The sequence below is a fragment of the Perissodus microlepis genome, chromosome 9 (assembly GCF_051167445.1).
Source record: "Perissodus microlepis isolate ML-2025 ecotype Zambia chromosome 9, ASM5116744v1, whole genome shotgun sequence".
Taxonomy (NCBI): Eukaryota; Metazoa; Chordata; class Actinopteri; order Cichliformes; family Cichlidae; genus Perissodus; species Perissodus microlepis.
The window spans coordinates 3,391,437-3,417,147 of record NC_140469.1 but is presented as its reverse complement, the minus strand read 5'-3'; positions in this window follow the sequence as shown (position 1 = coordinate 3,417,147).

Sequence of the window (25,711 nt, the reverse complement as noted above, 5' to 3'; positions counted from 1 at the left end):
CAGATCATCAAAACTTATGTATGACTAAGTCTAACATTTTAGACAAAGATAACCTAAATAACTAAAACATTCATTTTTTCAATGACAGCATTTATTAAAAGCTATTTAAACCTACCTAACCATGTGCAGCAGGACAATGCCGCAAAACACACCAGAAAGTCCACCAAAATCAAAATAAAGGTTTTGCAGTGACTAGGGATGGGTATTGATAAGATTTTCACGATTCCGATTCCAGTTTCGACTCTGTTTAACGATTCGATTCTTTATCGATTCTCTTATCGATTCTCTTATCGATTCTTTTTTAAAAAAAGGAGAACACTAAGGTCGATTAGCTTAGAACTTTGTTTTATATCTTCTCTTTGAACAAGATAGAAATTTAGGAGTAACATGGCCTTACAAACCCAGCAGTGAGATCTTAAGAGATCCAGCCTATGGCTCTTCCATGGGGTGTCACAGGGTCCCCAGGAAAAAAAAATAGTAAATGTAAAATAATAAAATAAATATTCTTCTGTAGCAATAACAAAGTATAACATAAATTATTCTGTAGCAATTACACAAGAATATCCAGTAATGTCCCTGCCTACAATTAAACACATTCACTTACCGAAAATCGGGGCATCTGCTGTGGCAAATGGGTTCAAGCCTTTGACCACAAACTTAGTCACTGCTCGGTGACATTCGTCTATCCTGGCCTGAAAGGAGACGCTACCGGTAAACTGCAGCGAGAACTGCCAGCATCTGAGCCAGCCAGACTCTGTCTCTCTCATCATGGTCACCTAAATGCACAGTAATGGCAGGTTTTGTAATAAGGCAGATCACGCTAACATAATATGCACTGTTAGTTGATTATTTACCTGCCGCATTAACGGGAGAGGACGTGCAAACGTTACCGCTGCTGCTGGGTTGAGATTCACGAGTCCGGAGCGGAATTAAAATTACGACATTCATTTCAGGTCATCGCGTGTTTTGTGAGCAAATGCTTTTGCATATTCGTAGTGTTTCCTCCCTTAAATGAAATATCTACTTTGCAAATATTGCAAGTTGCCCTGTTGTCATCCGTTCTCGTAAAGTATAACCAAACTTTTGAGCGTTTAAGCCGCTCTACCACACCCACCCACACACGCAGGGCTTGGGGTGCAGGTATGTCACCAGGGTGCAGGGGAGGCACTCCCCCTCTGTCCCCTTCTGGCCGCCTGTGCCTCAATTTTATTCTGCAACCTAGACATCCACATTACTCACACTCTCACATAACACATACATATAGGGCCTTGGGGGTGGGCACGTTTTACAGCATCCAGAGGATGGTCGTTGTACTCCAACCCACCTCTGGCGCTGGTGCCCTACCCTCAATTCTAAAATGCATTTAGACACTAAGGGTTTTCGGGAGGAGCCGCGCTGCTCTCTGAGAGGAAGCTAGTACCATGCTCTCCTGAGTTTTAAATGCACTTTAGAACAGCACACAGCAACACTACATATGAGCGGGCGTAGGGAGGTTTGAGGTCTTCACTCACCCCGGTTCTGTTAGCCGTCAGGGCTGGGGGGCTGGGAGGAGGTGCTGGCCGTCAGACTGGGGTCTGGGATGCGGGGCCTCCCTGCTACTGCAGATAAGGAGGTGGTCCGCTTGCCTCCACCCCAGAGAGAAGGGTTACATCTCCTGGGTCTAGGTGCGGCTTGCCCCTCTGGGGGCGGGGGTACCTGGACCTGGGATATAGAGTATGTTTGGGGAGTGCGACTGTCTGTGCAGTGTCTATTTGTGTCTGCCTACACGTTGGGTGAGTGCCGAGTATTTGGTTGTGCATATGGGGGTGGGAATGCACGTCTGTGTCCGCGTGCGCCTGTTTGTCTGTGTCTATATGTCAGGTTGGGTCTTAGACTCAACCTCTCTGGGTACATCTCAGGCCCTCTAAAGTACGGAGGCCTATCTCCCCTCACCACACTCCCTGCCGGTGGCTGATGCCCTCAGACGTTGGTGTGTTGGTGGTCCTTGTCGTCTGGGGCTGGGCGCTCATGCATGTACCGGCTCACTCCTGGTGGCCGATTGGCGGGGCCGGGCGCCTGTGGCCCGGCTGGGCTCCTTCCGGGGGGTGGGATGCCCTCAGGCCTCTGGCCTCTGGGCCTGAAGCTCGGTCCTCTCTGGCACAGCTGGCTGCCGGCAGAGCCCGCGGGCACGCCACTGCAACCCCCTCTGGCCTCTGCTCCGTAGCTGCGGGGTGACCTCTCCTTTGGGGCTCTACTCAGCTCTTCCCAGGAGGGTGGCACGGTTCCCCCCCCTTTGGTGGTCCTCCTCGGGTCCTTGTACTCTGGGGCCTCTGGATATCTGGGGCCTGGATCTCCTCCATACCTGCTTCATACCCTGGTGGACGGGGCTATGGCTCCCCACACTCCCTAGCAGATCGTTACATGGAGAAACCTTTGGAATACAAGCATGCTGATCCACACAGGTATGCACACAGGTGTACACACGGGTGTTCACAGACACAAACTACACCTTTCTTGGCTGCTGCCTCAAAGCACATTGTGCGCTGTCTATCTTGCGTGCTGCACAATATCGTTTATTATTTAGTATCTACTGTTATCTACTGCTAGCTAGTTTATTGTGATGGTGCTGTTTTTATTATGTTGCTCTTTGTTGTTTGCTTTCTCTTCTGTTTTTTTTCTCCATACAGGTGATCCAGGTGTTTTGTTTGTTTGTTTGTTTGTTTTTTTCTTTCTTCCCCCCCTTCTCACCGTCTCTTCTCCCCTTTGGTTTTCTTTCTCCCTGTCCTATCCCCCAGTCACGTCTGTCCCGTTTGTAGCAACCGAAAATAAAATAAATTCATAATTATAATAAAGGTCAATCAAATGGACCAATATGGCAAGGCCATGATGATCCACTTGGTAAAATAAATCCGCTTGGCATCTTTCTTGGCCTTAAGACAACAATTCTGATGGCTAAAGATCCAAACGGGACACAAAAAAAAAAAAAAAAAAAAAATTACGACATTCATTTCAGGTCATCGCGTGTTTTGTGAGCAAATGCTTTTGCATATTCGTAGTGTTTCCTCCCTTAAATGAAATATGTACTTTGCAAGTATTGCAAGTTGCCCTGTTGTCATCCGTTCTCGTAAAGTATAACCAAACTTTTGAGCGTTTGAGCCGCCATGTTTCCTGCCAGGTAAATGACGCTCCGCAACGTGGTGACGTCATTCGGGGCGACTGGAATCGATAAGGGAATCGTTTGCAAAAATGGCAAACAATTCCAAGGAATTGAACAGTGGGAACCGGTTCTCAACAAGAACCGGTTTTCGATACCCATCCCTAGCAGTGACCTAGTCAAAGTGTGGACTTAAATCTGACTGAGATGCATTAACATGAATGGCTTCATCCTAAATTACATTACATTTAGGAGGCAGTTACTTAATTTAAAAGCTGCATTTTGTGTTTGTTTTGGTTAACTTTGCTTTTGTCATCAGAATTTGTTCTGAATTTTGGATAGTTGTGAATATGAGTATTATGACCTGTGAAGGGTATCTGGGAAATGCTCCTGTGGATATTCCACTTTCAAATGCAGCATTTGTTTTTTCAACACAGGCTGACAGAAATGTATCACGCAAGTAACTGTTATGCAAACATTGTGTGCTTGCACTAAGCCAGACACATCATTTTAATGGGTTAATAATATTTTAATACAGTCACCGATGACCATGTGTTTGTACTATGCATCTGGTGCAGTGCTTGTTTGTAGACAGGACGTAATACTGCAGTGTATATTAACATCAGTGTTTTTTTCTTTTGTAGTTTTATATATAAAATGCTTTGTCTGAGGTTTCGTGAAGTGAACTTTTCAAAAAAAAAAAAAAAAACAGAAACAAAGAAAAAATCTATCAGCAGTTTTAGCTAGGAAGAACTAGTGTTCCTATCTGCCCTGTCACAGCGTCATCTGTATTACCTGAGCGCTGAAGTACTGGATGCAATTTAAACAAACCCAGAGTATACAGTATGTGCTGCTCAGGCTATCACTTCAGGGGCTTATTCCCAAGATGCCACATACTTGTTTGTCAAGATTATCTCATCTAACACCTCGCAGTGCTCTTTCAATTTCTGCACAGTGCGATCTATGTTTGTCTTTCATATTCTGCAGAAGCAAGCAGCTTAATTCAGGGAATAGCCCTGCCCAGGCACTCTTCTTTTGAGAGAAGTCTGTAGGAGGAACAAAAAAGCTTCTGTTGAGATTTTTTGATTACATGACAAGGTGCAGTTAGAGCTTCAGTCCTTTGTTATTACTGAATCCAGCAGCAGTATGTAAGTTCTGGTTTATTAGTAATACATGTTGTTTATTATGATACTTGCCACTTATTTTGCCAACAATACAGGTGCTGTAACTGTTATGTTTTCTCAAGTATATATCGTTACAGTACAAAATATGTCTCAGTTTTATTAGTTTGTTTCATAAGTGTTATTCTTCCTACTTTGCCAAATAGTATTATTTCAGTGTCCTTACATTTAGTACATATAATTGCTAAATAATAATGACTTACCCTACTTATGTTTGCATGAGTAGCCCCCGGGTTTTTCTGAGTTTCCTGCTCAAACATGACATAGAAAATAAACAGAGTATTTCTCTGCAATTACAAACTCTGTATAAACAATCTTGGTATCACAATAAAGCTAACTTTTGTGAGAGTTCATCAGAGGTGTAAATGTTACAGTACATGTTACTGTGTCGAAGTTACTGAGGCTGGAACATAGAAAAAGTAAGTCGATTTTTTTCCTTGCTTAATTTATTTTGGGATTTTATTGCATATAACCACTTTGAAAATATGCTTCAATAGACAATAAACTCCAGAAAACCAGTAATCAACATAGAAAAAACATTGTCTGTGCAAAGATGTATACCTCTGAATCAAAACAGTGAAAAATTACAGAACTTTTAATGAATAGATACTCAGGTGTTTTGCCATTTGGCAAATGTTGGCACCATCTGTCAGTTGAATTTTTTAGGTATTGAACAGCAGAAATGATTTAACTTTATTTGCATGCCTAAAAATACTTGTTATTTCATTATTTTTATTTAAGAATTACCCACACGCTGAGGTACATTTGGCTTGTTTTTTCCTCTGTCTAATCAAGTTTTGGAAATGTCTCTTTTCCCTTTAAACGCTGTAACTTCAGCTTCTATTGCCTAATTTACACAATTGACGGCTCTTTTTATCATTTGAGTCAACAAAATCACATTAATGTCACCGTGTTTAGGTTAGTTCCACCAATCAGAAGATGACGCTTGCCCTCGTCCAATAAAATGTCTGTAACTGGGCAGAAAATAGTGATTTTTTTAAATGGGAAATGGCTTTGGGGCATTGTGGGAGACTGAGTTAGTCAGGAAACGAGCTGTAGTCTAGAATGGATGTGTCTGTAATTGAAGGAACAAAAGCACTAAGTCTGATTTTACGTTTTTGTTTATCATGCATCAAACATATTTGTGGTCTTCCTTTGTGGCTGGTTCAGTGATTTTTGGTTGGAGCGTGACTTGCAGCTTTGGAATCTGTGAGATCGCAGCTTTGAGAAAATGTATTCTTTTCTTGGTTAGCAGTGGCTCCAAGAAAACGAGGCTCCATTGTGTTTGTTTACAGATTGAAGAACCACTCCACGCACACAATGGTTGTGCTCACAGATGTCAAGTTTATTTTGGTTTTTATACAACGACCCACAGTCTGGTCAGCACTGGTCTCAGCTTTCCATCCTTCCCCTCTCTCGTCTCCCGCCTCACTACAAGGGGAAAAAGACCGTCATCCGTCCAAACCTCACCAGCTGTTTTCTCACCTGCCCCCACAGCACCGCCCCGTTGAGCTCACTGCACCTCTCCTGCAGCTGAGCCAGGGACTACACCTCCGCCACACGGATACTTCTGACATAGTCAGCCACAATTGTCCCACTGCCAAAGCGTACTAACATTAGCAGCCTCAACGACTATGTATTGTTTGTTGTTTTTGCTGTGTTTGCTGGTTGTATGAGTTATATGAGCTTTTAGCTTGGATTCAGAGGTTTCTATGGATACAACACATGCCAGGACTATATAACCGAGTTCGTGTTACACCTGATGAAACAGAATCTCCCCCCTTTTGCCCCCAGTGGCACTGGGGCTCAAGAGGTTTTAAACAATTATAGTGTGTTAGTTTAACATCCACCATCTAAGAATGGTATGAACCCTCACACAAGCTGATTTTCAAGTTTCAAGTTTCAAGTTTTATTCTCATGTACAGAGAAACAGTGTAGCCACATTTATCCATAATGAAATTCTTTGGCTTGTGTTCTTCAGCTTTACATGAGCATATAGAAGTGTGCAGTTAAATTAAGAAGAAAATAACAGAAAATAGCAGTAATGATAATGACAAAGAGAAAAGGGGTATTAAATATTTAGAGAATTTAAGACAAGTTGTTTACAAAAGTTTGTGCAAGACTATTTACAGATTGTGCAAAACTTGTGCAATTAGCATTTAAGTGGTATTAGTTGAAGTGACAGTGTGTAGACTCCTGTAATTGTAGTGAGTGTGTAATGGTGTGTATAGAATGTCAGCAGTTCAGAAACCTGATGGCTTGTGGGTAAAAACTGTCCCTGTGTCTACAGCTGCCATAGATGCAGCCAGTCAGAATACTCTCAATGGTGCATCGATAGAAGTTTATAAGTATTCTGGGGTTCATGCTGAATCTTCTCAGGCGCCGCAGGAAGAAGAGCCGCTGTCTTGCTGTTTTTGTGATCACATCAACATGGTGTGACCAGCTCAGATCCTCGCTGATGTTGATGCCCAGGAATCTAAAGCAGCTGACTCTCTCCACCTCTCCTCCTTCGATGTGGATGGGGGTGTGGCCAGCTCTCTGCAGTCTCCTGTAATCCACTATGAGCTCCTTGGTTTTGCTGACGTAAAGCAGCAGGTTGTTGTTGCGGTACCATGATGTCAGGGCTCTCACCTCTGCCCTGTATGCCGTCTCATCTCCATCAGAAATGCAGCCGATGATGGTGGTGTCATCTGCAAATTTGATGATGGTGTTGGAGCTGTGTGTTGCTATACAGTTGTGGGTGAACAGGGTAACAGCAGGGGGCTGAGCACACATCCCTGGGGGGCACCTGTGCTGAGTTCGATTTTCAATCATCTGCTCATATTTCAGTTTGCAGCTTTTCACTGACTGTAAACCCAAGGACAACATGATGTATGTCCTTGGGTTGTTTTGTGTTTCTCTGTGGGTTTAGTGGTTCCTTTTGGATTTTTGGATCACTTGTGTTTAAGTTTGACTCTTTTGTAATACTTAGTAAGGTTGCTATTTTTGTTTATGTTATTTATTATATCCTCTATTTATAGGCTCTGTTTGCTTTTTAGTCTGGGTCTTGGTGTTAATTTCCTGTGTTGTTTTTTAGTTTTTTGTCTCATGTGTTGAATTCAGTTTCACTTCCTTTCCCTGATTTCTTGCAGCTGTCTTACCTGGAGTTTCCCAACTCGCTAATTAACTGAGGCCTATACTACGATGCAAGATTTTGGCTTAGCCAGGTAACTTGAGGGTTTACGTTGGCTTTTCTGTACTACTTATTGGGTTAAATGACCATGGTGAGTTATACTGTAAACCTAACCTGCTCTGGTGTAGGTTACGACCCTGATTCGAGATCAATCAATCAATCAATCAATCAATCAATTTATTTATAAGCCCATTTAAAAACAACACAGGTTGACGAAAGTGCTGTACATAGTAAAAAAGTACAGGGTGGGCCATTTATATGGCTACACCGTAATAACATGGGAATGGTTGGTGATATTAAAGTCCTGTTTGTGGCACATTAGTATATGTGAGGGGACAAACTCCTCAAGATGGGTGGTGACCATGGTGGCCATTTAGAAGTCGGCCATCTTGGATACAACTTTTGTTTTTTCAATAGGAAGAGGGCCATGTGACACATCAAACTTATTGGTAATGTCACAAGAAAAACAATGGTGAGCTTGGTTTCAATGTAACTTTATTCTTTCATGAGTTATTTAAAAGTTTCTGACCACTCATAAAATGTGTTCAATGTGCTGCCCGTTGTGTTGGATTGTCAATGCAACCCTCTTCTCCCACTCTTCACACACTGATAGCAACACCGTAGAAGAAATGCCAGCACAGGCATCCAGTATCCGTAGTTTCAGGTGCTGCACATCTCGTATCTTCACACCATAGACAATTGCCTTCAGATGACCCCAAAGATAAAAGTCTAAGGGGGTCAGATCGGGAGACCTTGGGGGCCATTCAACTGGCCCACGACGACCAATCCACTTTCCAGGAGACTGTTCATCTAGGAATGCTCGGACCCGGCACCCATAATGTGGTGGTGCACCATCTTGCTGGAAAAACTCAGGGAACGTGCCAGCTTCAGTGCATAAAGAGGGAAACACATCATCATGTAGCAATTTCAAATATCCAGTGGCCTTGAGGTTTCCATTGATGGAGAATGGACCCACTATCGTTGTGCCCCATATACCACACCAAACCATCCCTTTTGTTGTTCCAACAGTCTTGGAGGGATCCATCCAATGTGGGTTAGTGTCAGACCAATAGCAGTGGTTTTATTTGTTAACTTCACCATTCACGTAAAAGTTTGCCTCATCCCTGAACAAAATCTTCTGCGTGAACTGAGGGTCCTGTTCCAATTTTTGTTTTGCCCATTCTGCAAATTCTGTGCGCCGATCTGGGTCATCCTCGTTGAGATGCTGCAGTAGCTGGAGTTTGTAAGGGTGCCATTTGTGAGTAGCTAATATCCGCCGAAGGGATGTTCGACTAATGCCACTCTCCAGTGACATGCGGCGAGTGCTACGCTGTGGGCTCTTGCTGAATGAAGCTAGGACAGCCACTGATGTTTCTTCATCAGTGACAGTTTTCTTGCGTCCACATTTTGGCAAATCCAACACTGAACCAGTTTCACGAAACTTAGCAAGCAGTTTGCTAACTGTAGCATGGGAGATGGGTGGTCTCGTAGGGGGTCTTGCATTGAAATCTGCTGCAATGACCCGGTTACTGCGTTCACCAGATATCAACACAATTTCGATCCGCTCCTCACGTGTTAACCTCTTCGACATGAAACCATGCACACCATTGTTTTTCTTGTGACATTACCAATAAGTTTGATGTGTCACATGGCCCTCTTCCTATTGAAAAAACAAAAGTTGTATCCAAGATGGCCGACTTCTAAATGGCCACCATGGTCACCACCCATCTTGAGGAGTTTGCCCCCTCACATATACTAATGTGCCACAAACAGGACTTGTGGCAACCAACCATTCCCATTTTATTACGGTGTATCCATATAAATGGCCCACCCTGTAGATCAAACAAACACAAAGAACAGAACAAACCTCAGTGACAATTAAAAGCTACAGAGTAAAAATGTGTTTTCAAATGGGTTTTAAAAATGTCAAGTGTTGGAGAGATCCTAATTTCAAGAGGCAGACTGTTTGGGTGCAGCAATTGCAAAGGCCAGATCTCCTCTGTTTAACCTCTTAAGCCCCAACGCCCCCTGATACGGGGGCAAAAGGCAGGAGATCAGTTAGGCTTTGGGCTTAAGAGGTTAAAGAAGCAACTTATCAGCTGACCTGAGAGTCCTGTTAGGAGTATTTTTAGTTAACAGATCAGAGACGTATGACAGAGCTAATCCATTTAGAGATTTTAAAACAATCAATAAAATCTTAAAATCAATTCTACAACGTACTGAAAGCCAGTGTAAACGAGCCAAGACTGGGGAAATATGGTCATGCTTACGAGTGCCTGTCAAGAGTCGAGCTGCAGCATTTTGAACTAGCTGAAGACGAGAGAGCAGAGCCTGGCTGATACCAAAATAAAGACCGTCACAGTAGTCAAGCCTGGAAGAAATAAATGCATGTATCACTTTCTCGAAGTCAGCAAATGACAAAATGTTCTTAGTTTTTGCAAGTGCCCTGAGTTGGAAGAAGCTGGCTTTTACAACATTTTGTTTCTCAAATGAAAAGCTGCTATCAAAGAACACTCCCAATCAAAAGGCGTGAAATCACTACCCTCTGCCCTAGAAGAACCCTCAAACCCCTGTGCACAAACAGTAGGAGGGTATAAAGTTTTTATTACCTTTTTTAATACCTTTTAATGTCTTTGTTTCCATAATGAGCATCAGTAATGGATAGTAAATATAGATTTTTAGATGCAACTTTATTCCTTAATTTCTTTTTTCTGAATTTTTCCTGAGTGGACATGATTAGGGGTTTTTTCCAAGCTGCAAAGCTATGACATCATAACAATGTGATTAGTCAAATGCAATATTGATCCTGTTTATTATTATTTTGATCCAGGAACCACCAGCACAAGGATATTAGCTAGACTGACAATATTAGAGCAAGTGAATCCAATTAACAGAAAGACATCCTGAGTTTATCAAACTAGCTTCGTAGCCCAAGGATGTCTATATTGTCTCCCCTTGTCCTTTTTTCGTCTTCCCAGTAGCGGGTAGAAATGTGTTTTTCTTATCCTGCATTACCAGAATTTTCCTCTGACACCGTTTCGTGTTCTGTCAGGGGTGTTGTAGACAAAATGGGACACTATGGCAGGACTTCCTTGAAAATAAAAGTTTGTGTCACTGACTCACAATACAGAATCACTTCACACACCAGCCGGGGTTTCACTGACTGATGATCCAGTGTTGACTGACGCTCAACCACAACTTAAGAGAGCGGCCCACAATGGACCATAACATAATGGATGATTTCTTCTTTTTTGGCAACTCATCTGAAGTGGAGAATTGGCAGGACAAGGTGCCCTGTTTCACATTCTGTGAACTGGGACTGTAGGCGAGTGTTAGAGTGAAGCAAGTGATTAAAAGTGCCCACCTGGGCTGACATCCATTGAGGCATTAAATGGTCTGCAGGTAAGTGAGATGTTTGTGGCCTGTCCAAACAACCAGTGGATGCTCTTCCCCTTCAACCAATGCTTCTATTCTTCCAACTTAATGGTGTGCAGCTCCCGGTCACCAACTTAATAGCTTTCTTCTGCAGATGAGTTAAAGGTAATCACATTACCTTTAACTCGCCTGAACTCTAAAGTCACAAATGAAGCGTCTGTAAAAAATGAGCAAATCCAAGGAACCTTTGAAGTTGTTTCCTATTAAGTCATCCAGGCCACTCTACCACTGCCTCAATCTTGACAGGATCTGTCCAAAACTGATGTTTTTCAGCAATGAACCCAAGGGAAGAAACAGACTGGGCATAGAACTCACATTTCTCACCCCTGACATAAAGTATAAAATTCTCCAGGAGACACTGCAGAACTTGGTGGACGTGAGCCTCATGTTCTGTAACAAACTTAGAAAACATGAGGATATCATCCAGGTACACAAACACGAAATGATTAATGAAGTCCCTGAGGATGTTGTTAATAACAGCCTGAAACACAGTGGGTCAAATGGCAAATACAAAAAAGTATTTGAGATGATTGTTTGTTCTGTTTGTTCTATTGTCAATTGTTGATGTATCAGCTTATTAAAATACATTGACTTTTTTTTTTAACTTTATTTGGCACACACCTGCTTTTTGTGTTAGACAAAGGAGAGTTTGTGGCATCAATAGTCCAATGTCAATGAAAATCTTTAGGATTATAATTTCTACTTTTAATATAAGTATTTCATTTACAATTTACCCTTATGAAACATGTTCTGTAACACTGTCTTTGATTTGAGTTGATGTTTTCCTGGCCACATAAAATTACCAAATGCTACATGAAGGATGGGTCTGAAAAGCTAAAGACAGAATCAGATACATGTGTTGAGCTAAAGTAACTACATGCTCTTAAGCACACCAGGCTTTTGCTGTGTTGTGGATGCTTATCATCCACAGACAGGTTAGCCTGAGGTGCAATCATATCTGAGAGTGCAGACCCTGCCCTCTGTCTACCCAACCAACTGCTCTTTTTTCCTCCTTACCCCAAACCAAATGTCTGAGGCGCTGAAGCCATCAGGCCTGAGTCAACACCTAGTTTCCCATCTTCATGTAATCTCAGTGCATGACTATGATTTCAGTGTAAATCATACTGTAGGGAAGAACATTTTTTCAGATACATCTTTGACTGTCTAAACTGCTGTTGCTGTCTTAGCTTAGTGTTCTTAGTGTTACACTTTGTTCATTTCAAAATGACTTACATCTGGCTCAGCCACAGACTCATATCCAACAAATAAGTCAATAAATGAAAAATAAAATGTGATGTTAGTTATTATTTTGCTAGTGGCACTACAGCAGAAAGGCTAAGGTTTAATTAGTTGTGCTGGGTATTATGCACTTTTGCTGCATTAGATAAGTTAACATTAGTCAAACTCAGCCAGTTTTATGAAGCAACCCAGTAGCACAGCAAAACGTATAATAGACACACCAGTCCACCTTTGCTTCTCCAAATTGTGAAATAGGCACGAATGCAGAATTGTTGCAGTAATCTGCAGCAACAGCAAGGAAAGTGTTTAAACTGGCTAATTCTGATCATGACGGATCCCCACAAGGGTACGATACCATCAAAGTACTGGCCACTTACCTGCCTCTCCACAATATATACGCTCCCAACATAGCAACAAGCTGAGCATGAGTCAATACATGATCACAGTTCAGAAGGGCATTGGAAATGTGAGAGCAAACAGCTGCTGGTTAACATGCCTGCAGCCTGCATGAAGCTGTAGATACTTAAAAAAGTTGGACACACTAACACATTAACACCAACATTGTGAAGAGAAAATTGTTAGAAGGCAAAGAAACTCAGACTCAGATATCTTTTTACATGTACATATACATGGGCGATCCCCCATCACGGTCCGATCTGCTCTGCACCAACGTGTGCAGAACAGATGTGACCCAGAGGAAACCACCCAGGGCTCTTAGCACACTCTTTATTTATACTTCAAGTGAGCTTTCAAGGAAGTAGGAGTGGCATGTTCAGAATACAAAAACATTTCCATAAAAGGAGAGACCTTTAGCTTGTCTGTTGAAACAGGAGATAGCTTGGTATGTATAGAAATTTAAACATTCCCATAAAAGGAGAGAGAGCGAGAGAGACCGTTAACTTGTCTGTTAACACAGGAGGTAGTATCGTATGTCACCGCATTCTTCTGGACATATGGTTTTCACTCCCTTTTCCTGTGGTGGTTCCAACTCACAAGCTCTCCTTCCTTTAAATGAAGCTACAACTAAACATAACACAAAACTAAAAATCTTTCATCATTCCCTCCTGTTGTAGCGAATTTAAACAGATACATCAATGTGTTTCAGACACAGACCCTACATTGTGAGTGCTTTCGGTCTGGTCGTCATAAAATGTGTATCATTCAAACATAATCATTCATCACATTAGTTTCATACTCATCGTCTTCTCCTTCTTCCTCGTCTGGCACAGTGACATATGCAACAAGAGATTAGGATATCATTCTTGATACCATTCCTCTTACACAGGGGATAATGCATATAGTAAAGATACAAAACATGATAAGTATTAGGCCAATAAACATCAAAACCTTAAACATCAGTGTTCTCCATGAGCCGCTCATTAACCAATCCCACCAATTACTTTGTAAATTTGCCCAATCGGTTACCTGTGCCTGTTTAACGTTTCTAAGTAATTGTAGAGCATTTGTCATATTATCAGAATGCACATTGTCTGGAATATATGTACAACAAGTTATATTAAACAAAACACACAGTCCGCGCTTTTCTGCCAAGATCATGTCCAGGGCAACTCTGTGTTGCATAACAGTTATTCTTATGGCATCAATTTCCTGATTTTGCTCTTTGTTGATGCTGGTCGATGCATTTAAAAACAGCCCAAAACTATAGTCCAATAGTCAGGGGGTCGCTGTGGTTTAGGACAATTCCTGAATATTGATAACCTAAACTGGCAAAGCTTGCTGCTCATGTCACTTGAATCATGTTCATAAGTCTGCTATATAATGTAGCATGCTGTGTTGTAGCAGGCATGTGTGAGCATATATAACAATCTTTGCCTTCTGTGCGATTATATATTATCTATACCAGGCGTTGTTCATCCAGGGATGGATGTGGTCCTGTGTCACTTCAGCCAGGTGTGAGTTGTCATATGTCCATGCCCTTCTATGCAAGTTGGCTTCTTGATCCTTTAAGTGCATCAGGGTCCATGCTGTAAGCAGCAGGGCCAAGGTGGTAAGCAGAATAATCTTCATGATGACCAGACACACCGATTTACTCTGGTGAGTAGACTACAGGCGAGAAGTAGAAGGCGGGATATACCCAATCAGCCCTCCCTTCACCTGTAGATCACCAAAGAGTCGGGATGGTGGTGTCTTTAGGTTGTGCTGTCACTCACTTCCACTTTTTTGCAATGGCTCTGGTGGATCCAAGAGGGCCTCTCAGCGATTTTGCAAGCTGTTGGCGTCGTTAGGAGTACTTGGTATGGACCTTCCCACCGAGGTGAGTTCCAATTCTTTCTCTGGAGTACTCATATAAGGACCCAATCACCTGGTTTTAATCTGCAAGAGACTTGAGAAGCGTCGCACGGCAGTTCAAAACAATATCCCTATTTTCTACTAGTTTTGCCATCCATTCTACTAAAGTTGTCTTTCTAACAGATTTATCTATTGGTTCACTTTCATCAATTCATGCATCTTTTCACTGAGGTCTGATTCAAACTATCTTACTTCTGATTCTTTCCAAAAATAATTTCACATGTAACAATTTATATATGTGTGTTTTCTATTTTTGTTTACCTCTTTGTTGTGATCTGGTGGACATCTCTAAACACCATCATGAGTTCAGGCTTCAATTTCAACCCAATTATACTCCTCTGGGCTTCACCTTCCCACTGGCCCCTGTACCCTTCTCAAAGTGTCCTTTGTTGTCTTAAATCTCCAGCAAACACAATCTGTTTCTTCTCTGTTTCTTCCTTTTAGATTAAGTCCCAGCCAGGCAAAATATCACATTCAGTGCCTTTAAACAGTCATGTCACACTGTTCTTACCAGCCTGCTGTTAATTCTTCAAGTCCACGATGTTCTGTTTGTCTTCATCAGGAGATTAACTGTCCTTTGAGCTTCTTCTCAGGATCGGGACAAGTGGGAGGTCAAGCTGTAAAATTTTAAGCCAAACTTTGGCTTGTTTTCTCCCAATTATGTTGATCTATGGTTTTGCTGCTATGCTCAAAATTCTAGGTTGAGAAAAGTCCACCTTTATTTATTTGTGACCTATATTGACACACTAAACCATACCATTAATATCATTTTCATTTCTTTTCTTAAAGCCTCCATTTGCTTCATCTGGCTAGAGTCTGTCTCTTCTGTTTTTCTCTCTGGGTGCTCACTCCCTCTATGGGCATGCAAAGTTCCTGTCACACACACACTTCCTGTTACTCTCTTTTGTGTTTCTACAGGCTAATCAAACTCATTTTGTATTTACAATCTACAAACCCTCTGTAATTCTACTAACTTCTAATCTAAAATGTAACGTCATTCACACAATAATTTCATAATCCTCTCACACACACTGCCTTTTAAATAAACTAAACTCTTTGCATTTTTATCTATTTCAGGCATTTTCTGAGTCTCTGTTTTATGGTGCCGTTAGTTCTCTCTACTAACCCTGCACTCCATGGGTGATAAGCACAATGATTTCTTATGCTGAATCCTAGTGCTTCAGAGACCTTACTGATCACATCATTGACAAAATGTGTCCCATTGTCTGATCTTATCAGAGAAGGGATACCATATGTTGGAATAAAATGATTACATAAACATTTTGCAATGGAGATTGCCTCTGCTTTTTACTGGATATATCTCTGGTCAGTTTGAAAACACATCTATGATCACTAAGGCATATTTTGATCCTTGACATTCATTCAATTCAATAAAATCCATGTGGATGGTGTGGAGAACTGGCCTCTCTTAGGTCTTAAGTTTCCTTGTGAGTTGTGTTTTTGACAAAATAGGCATGTTCTTACAAATTTTTCGCTGAAGTTTCAAAATTTATAGTGTAAAAGTGTGTATTGTTTATCTATACTAAACATATTGACAGAAGAAACTACCTGAAACTTGCTTTTCCAACCTATTAATAAAAGGAACATTTTTCCACACCCTTGACGCTGTCATAGTCTAAATGGTGCAACAATTTGGAGGTTGTTCCACTGAGATAATTATTACTTCACGTTGAAGGACTATCAAAAACATGGCAACAGCATATGTGAGAGCTACGCAAGCCAGTAGCTATAGAAAAGTAAAATTGTCACCCTTCAGGCCGTGACCTCCAGTTCGCATTGGAGCAGTTCGCTGTCAAGTTTTAATGGCAGGAATAAGAATCAGCACGCCCAAATCCGAGGCCATGGTCATTAGCTGGAAGCTACAAGGCACTACTACTATTACCCTAGTCCTCTACATTGAAAGGAGCCATTTGAGGTGGTTCAAGTCTCTGAAAAGGATGCCTCCTCAGGACTTCTGGGGCAAGGTTGGTAGAGAGAGGTCTGGGTTTCCTGGCTTACGCTGCTGCCCCCACAGCAAGGTTCGGATAACATGCAAAAAATGGATGGATGGATTTATTTTACCCACATTTACCATAGAAATATGTGTCAACATGCAGCTGTTAATGTGACTCTGTTAGTGTGTCAGACTTTAATAATTACCTGCACACTGATACAGCCAGCATGAAAAACCAAGCACAATGTGCTTATTTACACATGTGGCACATGGCATCTTCATTAGGACACATATGGCTTGGGATCTGATGGTAAATAATGTTTCATCTTCTTCTAAACATCGTACAGGACAACCACACAGATTTCACACAGCTATCCCTAATCTCAGAAATTGACATATTGATTCTCCTTCAGCCTTCTCTCATTGACCTGAATCAGTGTTTTCAGAGAGAAACACAGGATAAACCTATGCTTACATGTTCCTCTCGCAGTCAGTCTTTGCTCTTGTCAATTCCAGCAACTTCTAACAGATTCACGTTTTTAGAATAACACTAGTTCTTCTTTGCCTCCTCTCATTTATTTTAACTGTCATGCTGTTTTCATAAAGAACTTATAGAGTGTGGCAGAGGTGTGGTCTATGGCTCCGCTACAGGGGAGGGGTTGTGCAGCAGGCTCAAGGGGCAGGGGCCAGGGAGGTTGGTAGAGCAGCAGCACCTCACTTGGTAATCACATATCAACCTTTTTCAGTGACCCTGGGAACTGGAGAGAGGTATGTGGTGGCAGGTCGGAACAGAACATCAACTCTGTTAATTATAATACAAAGCTTTGAACGAGCATGTTGAGAGTTGCAAGTAATGACTGGGGTTACAAGTGGTGCTGAAACCCAGCTTGCAATCTTGGACCCGCTGCCTGCACTGGTCCATATGTTGGCTCGAATGCTTGTGGAGATGGCTGCGACACACAGAGAGCAGGCAGCAACACAGGAAGGGAAGTTAGACAGGCTGTGATATCAGGCGGTATGCCAAACCCAGGTGCTGGTGAGGCTGGTCGGGGCTTCTGCACCGCCGGACGGTGACCGCCAAGCGCTCCTGGAGTAATTTTGGGTCATGGCAGAAGCGTGCCAGTGGCCTGCGGTGGAATGGGTGTAGCGGCTACTTTCGGGAGAGACGCAAACAGCAGCTCTGAGCCTGCAGCCGGCCTTGCAAGGGATATAGCCCGAGCATACCCAGGGACAGACACTCTGGCGGATCAATCCCCGGCTACCGAGACTAGCGCCTTGAAATGGAATGTCACCTCTCTGGTGGGACAAGGAGCCTGAGTTATTGCGTCCGTGAGGTTGAGTGGCACCGGCTAGATATAGTCAGGCTTGGCCTTATGTTCTGAACACTCGGGTGAAGAGAGGTGCTGAGCTGTCAGCTGGTCACCATCTGATGGTGAGTTGGATCAGGTGGCAAGGCAGGATGCTGGACAGACCTGGCTCACCTAAACTTATAGTGAGGGTGCGCCGAGAATGCCTAGCAGAGGCCACTGTCAGCGAGATCTTCAACTCAAGTCAAGTGGCTTTATTGTCATTTCACCCATGTGCAGTGGTACAGTACAGTACATTCTTCCAAGACCATGATGCTACGTATAACAGACGGTCAACACAGTACTACATAAAGTGCAAGTGTGCAAAAAAACCAAAACAAAGACAGTGCAACACCAGAGAGAACCAAACACACAAGACAGTGCAATAGAAAAGTGCAACAATGACAGTGGGTTGTGCAAAGGACTGGCCATTGTGCAAAAAGTAACTTGATGTATGAAGGTGTGTGAGTGTGTGTGTGTGTCAGTCCAGTCACTGAGTGTTCAGGAGTCTGACGGCTTGGGGAAAGAAACTGTTTCACAGTCTGGCTATGAGGGCCCGAATGCTCCGGTACCTCTTGCAGGAAGGCAGCAGGGTGAAGAGTGTGTGTGAGGGGTGTGTGGGGTCCTCCACAATGCTGGTGGCATTGCGCCCCCACCTCAGATACTCAGACCACTTGTCTGTTATGCTAATTCCGGTATACAGCCCGCTCGTCAGACACTGCAAACTGGTTCTGAGACAGGTAAGAACCTGGCCTGCAGGAGCTCTCTCTGCTCTTCAGGACTGTTTTGAGCACTCTGACTGGCAAATGTTCAGGGAGGCTGGAACAAATGACAGCCACGCCTACTTGGAGGAGTACACATCATCTGTGATCAGCTACATCAGCAAGTGCATCGAAGATGTCACTGTCTCCATGACTATCATAATACGCTCCAACCAAAAACTGTGGATGACTGCAGAAGTGTGTGAGCTGCTAAAGACTTGAGACTCCGCCTTCAGAGCAGGCGACAAGGTGGCCCTAAGAACAGTGAGGGCCAAACTGTCTTGAGCCATCGGAGCACCAAAGCGTGCGCATGGCAGAAGAATCCACAGCCACTTCCAGGACAGCAGCGCATGTGGAAGGACATTCAGGCCATCACCAACTACAGGAAGACCACACCTGCCTGCGATGGTGACTCCTCCCTACCAGATGCGCTGAACAACGTCTATGCACAGTTTGACGCTCAGAATGATGTGTTGGTGAGGAAGACCATGGCCCCTCACAACGACCAGGTTCTGCGTCCTCCACATAAAAAAGGAGCCAATTGGGTTGGCTCAGGCATCTGACAAGGATACATCCTGGGTGAGGTATTCCGAGCATGACCCTCTGGGAGGAGGCCCCAGGGCAGACCCAGGACATGCTGGAGAGATTATATCTCTTAACTGGCCTAATTCCAAGACTGAAACTATGCCACTTTAAATCCTGACAGCTTTTTAACCCCAAAATAGGGTTTGTGCTGTCACAGACTGTTAGTAAATTCAACCATAACTCTCTGTGTGAGATAAAAACTGACATATATGTCATGCTTATGAGTTTCAGTTCAATTCAGTTTTATTTATATACCACCAAACAACAATTGCCTCAATTTGCTAGAGGTGCTAAAATTTTTAAGTTCTGCCCTTTTGTTTTTCTATAATGCAGGGTGAGCTTTCATTCACCATATTTCTCCTTCACATTCAAACCGACAAATTTAAACTCTCTAACATGTATTTCCATTTTTCACCGAATTCTCTTTACCTGTAGCATTACATATGGTAAAAAAAAAAAAAGATAGATTTTTTATAATTATTGTAATTTATTTCGTTTGGAGGTAATGTAAGATGGTAGGTGATGCTTTAATTCCATGGGTCTGTGTCAAAAATGTGTTTTTACTCACCGCAAGTGCACTTAAGCATTAGAGCTTATTCCCCATTGTGCATGTGGGATTTTACGTTCTTTAGATAATTCCTAATGCTCAAAGATGTGGTGTTGGTTATGATATATTTGGAAGATGATGCATTAGCCATACAGATGGAGCTTGAGAAAAAGGCACTCTAGTGACTGTGAGAGTATGGATGTGTTTTCATGGCATTTTGACTGCCACAAGATTATCTATTCACTTTCAGGAAAACACCTATACCTCTTAACACATTGTGCAGGCACTGTTTGTTTTCCAAACCATAAAAAAATTGAAATGGTATCAACTTTGAACAGTGACAAGTAGAACAAACCTATGTCACTGCAGTGCGTCTTTGAACTTCTTTATACGATTTCCGATTTGTGACTGGTGTTCTGACTTATGACATATAAGCAAGTTCTATTTGCAATAAAAATTGGGAAATACAGCTTAAAGCTCCAAGAAAAGCTAGGATTTCTAGTATTTCATCATAAAGCTTGCACTAGGCATATCCTTAGTACAAACTTTAGAGTTCATGCTCTGGGCCAAACTGCAGGTACAGAGTAGTGCAATGAAGGAATGAATTGATGAATGATTGGGCCAGAAAATAATAATAAAAATAAACACACACACACACTGATGCAGAGTTATTGTGTACCTTTTTCTGTTAAAGGTTCTTTAAGACTGGTGTCTGTGTTTCCACTGCATGGAAGGCCCTGAGGATTAGACAAACTAGTGCTTTCGACATACAGGACTTTATAAAAATGTAGCAGTCAAGTTACATCTGGACTAGGGATGGGTATTGATACGATTTTCACGATTACGATTCCATTTTCGATTCTGTTTAACGATTCGATTCTTTATCGATTCTCTTATCGATTCTTATTTTTTAAAAAGGAGAACACTAAGGTCGATTAGCTTAGAACTTTGTTTTATATCTTCTCTTTGAACAAGATAGAAATTTAGGAGTAACATGGCCTTACAAACCCAACAGTGAGATCTTAAGTGATCCACAGCCTACGGCTCTTCAATGGGGTGTCACAGGGTCCCCAGGAAAAAAAATTGTAAATGTAAAATAATAAAATAAATATTCTTCTGTAGCAATAACAAAGTATAACATAAATTATTCTGTAGCAATTGCACAAGAATATCCAGTAATGTCCCTGCCTACAATTAAACACATTCACTTACTGAAAATCATCTGCTGTGGCAAATGGGTGCAAGCCTTTGACCACAAACTGAGTCACTGCTCGGTGACATTCGTCTATCCTGGCCTGAAAGGAGACGCTACCGGTAGACTGCAGCGAGAACTGCCAGCATCTGAGCCAGACTCTGTCTTTCTCATCATGGTCACCTAAATGCACAGTAATGGCAGGTTTTGTAATAAGGCAGATCGCGCTAACATAATATGCACTGTTGTTGATTATTTACCTGCCGCATTAACGGGAGAGGACGTGCAAACATTACCACTGCTGCTGGGCTGAGATTCACGAGTCCGGAGCGGAATTAAAAACACGACATTCATTTAAGGTCATCGCGTGTTTTGTGAGCAAATGCTTTTGCATATTCGTAGTGTTTCCTCCCTTAAATGAAATATCTACTTTGCAAGTATTGCAAGTTTCCCTGTTGTCATCCGTTCTCGTAAAGTATAACCAAACTTTTGAGCCGTGTTTCCTGCCAGGTAAATGACGCTCCGCAACGTGGTGACGTCATTTGGGGCGACTGGAATCAATAAGGGAATCGTTTGCAAAAATGGCAAACAATTCCAAGGAATTGAAACAGTGGGAACCGGTTCTCAACAAGAACCGGGTTTCGATACCCATCCCTAATCTGGACTGTATCTATCTATGGTTTCTGTTCCTCGAGTTGCATATTTAGGTTTGTGTTACGGCTGGCACACACACAGAGAAGTCAAAAAGGACCAAACCTTGAGAGAGGGTGTGACTCTGTTTATTGTAAATGCTAAACACATACTGACCAGTGTTAATTTGTAGCCCCACTGTAACACAGTAGTATTGCCAGTTTGAACAATAGCTATAGTAGACAACTTGCTGATTTTAAACTTGGTTGAAGTAAAATTGCAATGGCTGCAGGTTCCTGGGTCTGTCTTGCTGGGCTTAAAATGTTCTATAAACCTTGCCCTTTCTGTCAAAGTCACTGTAGAACTGCATGATTTAGACCGTTTATATGAGTCAGGATGTAACCTGTGTTTGTTGCAAAGTGGCTCTGGCTCCATTGAATCAGTTCCATCAGCGTTTTCTGTGGCTGTTTTCTGAAATATGCACGCATCATTTAGGACAACATCAGCTGTACTGTTGTCCAGATCTGTGATGTTGTGAGTTGGGTATTGACTCTGCAAATTAAAAACTTTGATAGTTTACATGCACACATTTTTTTTCTAAAATAAAAAAAGGCAAAGTCAAGATCTATTAATCTCTGTAGAGTTTGTGATTAATTACAACTGGTAGTTTTCTTTTGCCAGCATAAAATATGGATTTGTTTAAATTTGCTAACTCCACTGTATATTTATATAAAATGTGACAACATTAAAAAATTACTTTGACACCAAAGGAATCAAGGCTAGAAATGGTAAATGGCCTGTATTTATATAGCGTTTTACTCAGTCCCTAAGGACCGAGCACTTTACACATTCAGTCATCCACACACTGGTGATGGCAGCTACATTGTAGCCACAGTCACCCTGGGGCGCACTGACAGAGGCAAGGCTGCCGGACACTGGCGCCATCAGCCCCTCTGACCACTACCAGTAGGCAACGGCTGAAGTATCTTGCCCAAGGACACAACAACCGAGACTGTCCAAGCCGGGGCTCGAACCGGCAACCTTCCGATTACAAGGCAAACTCCCAACTCTTGAGCCACGATCGCCCACATAGAGGATAAGCATGGTATCAAAATGTAATATTTCATGCTATAATTTGTTTATACCTGTCAAGTATCCCACGTGGTCTTATGGCTCTTTGTGTGGTTTTGCTATTGAAACTATAATATAACCCATGATATTGATTTTTAAAATTGGTTGACCAAAAAATGTTTCAAAATGTTTGCTTTGCTAAGACTGCCCACTTTGTGCCTCTCCCTAAACTGCCATTTCCACAGGAAACTGTCAGCCTTTTGATTATTCATGTTATGTGTGGATGTACATGAAAATCATGCACATGAACCGCCTTGTTGTGCGACTTGGACCTGGCACATTACAAACAGACTCCACTCGTACCACAGCATATCCACCAGGTCAGAACGTTTAGCTGTGATCTAAAAATATTCCCAGGAAATTGATTCTGTGGTGCATTAGTCCCTTTGTTTTTCATCGCATTATTAACCAGCTGTCTACCATGAGGATCTACTGTGGAGATCCACCTCATATTCCATACGTCTCAGTTAAAACCTGTCACTACAAGCCACCTGTGCTTTCCTGTCAAGTGACTGACGGACATATGCTGGTGAAGAGGAAAGGTCATAGATTCATTTATCCTTTATCACAGCCCCTCAACTTATTAGGGACCTGACAAGCCAGACAACCCTGGAGGCTTCCACTGAGGAGGGGTACTGTTATCATAATAGAAAGATTTCACCATTCTCTTTTTAAAATGAACAAGTGTCTCAGATCCTATGCAGATTCTAAAACTTAACATTTTAACTTGAAAAAATGAACCGTTCAAAATTTTACAATCATACACGGAGAGAGGCACGCATGACGCAGTCACTCAGTGTATAAGAAGCCATGTGTACTTTCCTCCCCTGTATCAGCAAGCTCACAGCAATTATCTCATGTATTGTTTTTTTCTTTAATGCTATTGTTGTGTCCTTTGGTCCAATCACTAGCATGCCATAAAGCAATTTAGGCCCGAAGAACAAAAACTCTAGAGAGTCCTGCTGCAGAATCGGGTTTCATGTGTACACTTTCACTTTTCCCACTGCTCCAAAGAAAAACTGTGGAGGTGAGTGTGGTGTGGTATGGATGGGCCGTGGGTGGGGGAGTTGTTGGTGATTGATTCCAGTGTCAAAGCCAGTCTGATGCGAGTCCACAGAGAGCATGAAAGATAGAGATGGGGAAGGTGGACCTGGAGCTGATTGCATCCTCCTCCTCTTGAATAGCTCCAGTACATGACACTTGTTTTTCAGCTCTGCTGTAGAATGGCGTATGTTAAATACTTGATCACCTGACTAACCATAAAACTTGATCGCCCTGCATATCATCTTTAGCACAGAGAGAGATAATTTATACATCAGTGATGTTAAAAATAAAAAAAACAGACTGTACAGCTGTCAAAGGTTTGACCATCTTGTTTGTGCTCAATCCATAAAGAGAAAATCAATAGCAGTCCAACCATTACACTGATAGATAAGGGGCTGAAATTAAAAGAGACTTTAACACTAATGAGGAAGATAGGCAGAGACAGATACAAAGCTGTTTTGCCTTCTCCATCGATTAACAACAAGTGATGTTCTGGTTAATATGCAAATGGACAAGCTGAATAAGAGGAAGCAGGAGGGGGATAAGGATGGTGCAGATTTAAAGATTTATTTTATAAATACTTTGGACTTTGCTGGAATAGAGGATGGCCAGGCTTTAATGAAACTGTCAGGCCATGCAAATGTCTGATGAGGTTCCTCCAAACATTATATTAACAGTAGGTCCTCAACCACCTTCTCATGCCAGATATAATTACAGCATCATTACCAGCAGCATTCAGGTCCTAGCTGACCCCTTATCACTTACCACTACCCCCTGCCTTCCTAGCTCCTTGATTCGCCTCCAAACCCCGTAATAACACAGTTTTTCTGCATTGCGACAGGAAAAAAGAAAAAAAAAAAAGCAATTGATGGTCTCATTAGTTTTCCTATGTCCCTCCTATAGTGCCATTTTCATATGGTATGAAGAAAGGGAGACAACAAATAAACTGCTGTGTAAGGAAGAGGGAGCAGTAGTGAGGAGGGGTGGTGTAAGAAATGTAAAGAAATTACCTAAAATTGAAGATGCTTATAAATGTATTTTTTGGCTTCCCTCTGGATGAATACCCAATAAAAACATTTGCTCATTACTACACCTACTTTGTACTAAAAGTACTGCAAAACATTAGAGTATTTTCTTAAGTTACCGCTTGACATTTTTTCCAAACAGCAGATTAACTAATCCATTATTTTCTTGTACCTCTTGTCTGTCCTGGGTGGAGCTTTACCTCCTGTAAATGCACAGTACAGTATGGAGTCTGGAGTATGGAGTAATTGTACAAAATCATATGCAAAAATACACCATTTTGAGACCAGGACATTACATGACTGTGTTAACATAAAACATTATCATCTCAAATTTAATCAAAAATTAGTTTATTCATCATGTACTAATATTTGGGGTGTGTGGGAAAATGTTATCCCTAGAGCCACTGAGGGAATTATTTTGATGTCAACAGAAATTAATCTAAAATACTGTGCTCAACATGTAGCAACGTGTGGTTACTGAAAATGATATAAAACCTAATGTAGCACGACACAGAGGTAACTAGATAGCCTACATAGATAAACAGATATCAGATATTTGATCAGACGAAATAAAAAAATATTAAGAGACTGTCTTCCAAAATTATTTTGCACTTTTGTCATGTAGCATATAGAATAATATGATGAGAGTATTTGATGCATATAAAGCTTTTTTTGTTCCTTACTAAGTACTTATTAGCAGATTGTGTTTCTGTTTGTTTCAGCAGTTCCAGCTTTCAATGCAGCTTGCTGGCCTTAGTTTATAACTTGGCACTTCAACGTCTCACTCCTACCCCCGACGCCTAGATGCAACTAATTTTAATGTCAAAATGTCTTAAAATTGTGGAGTCCAAAAAGAAATTGATGACGTCTAGCTTAGCTATCTTTTATAAAGTCGAATTATTACTTTATAGTGTAAATCAGAAACACACATCTATAAGTAACTACAAACAGTTAATCCCGAAATTGAAATGTGTTCATCTGGCTGTTCTGTACTGTATCTGTGTACAAACAGAACTGCTTGTGAGC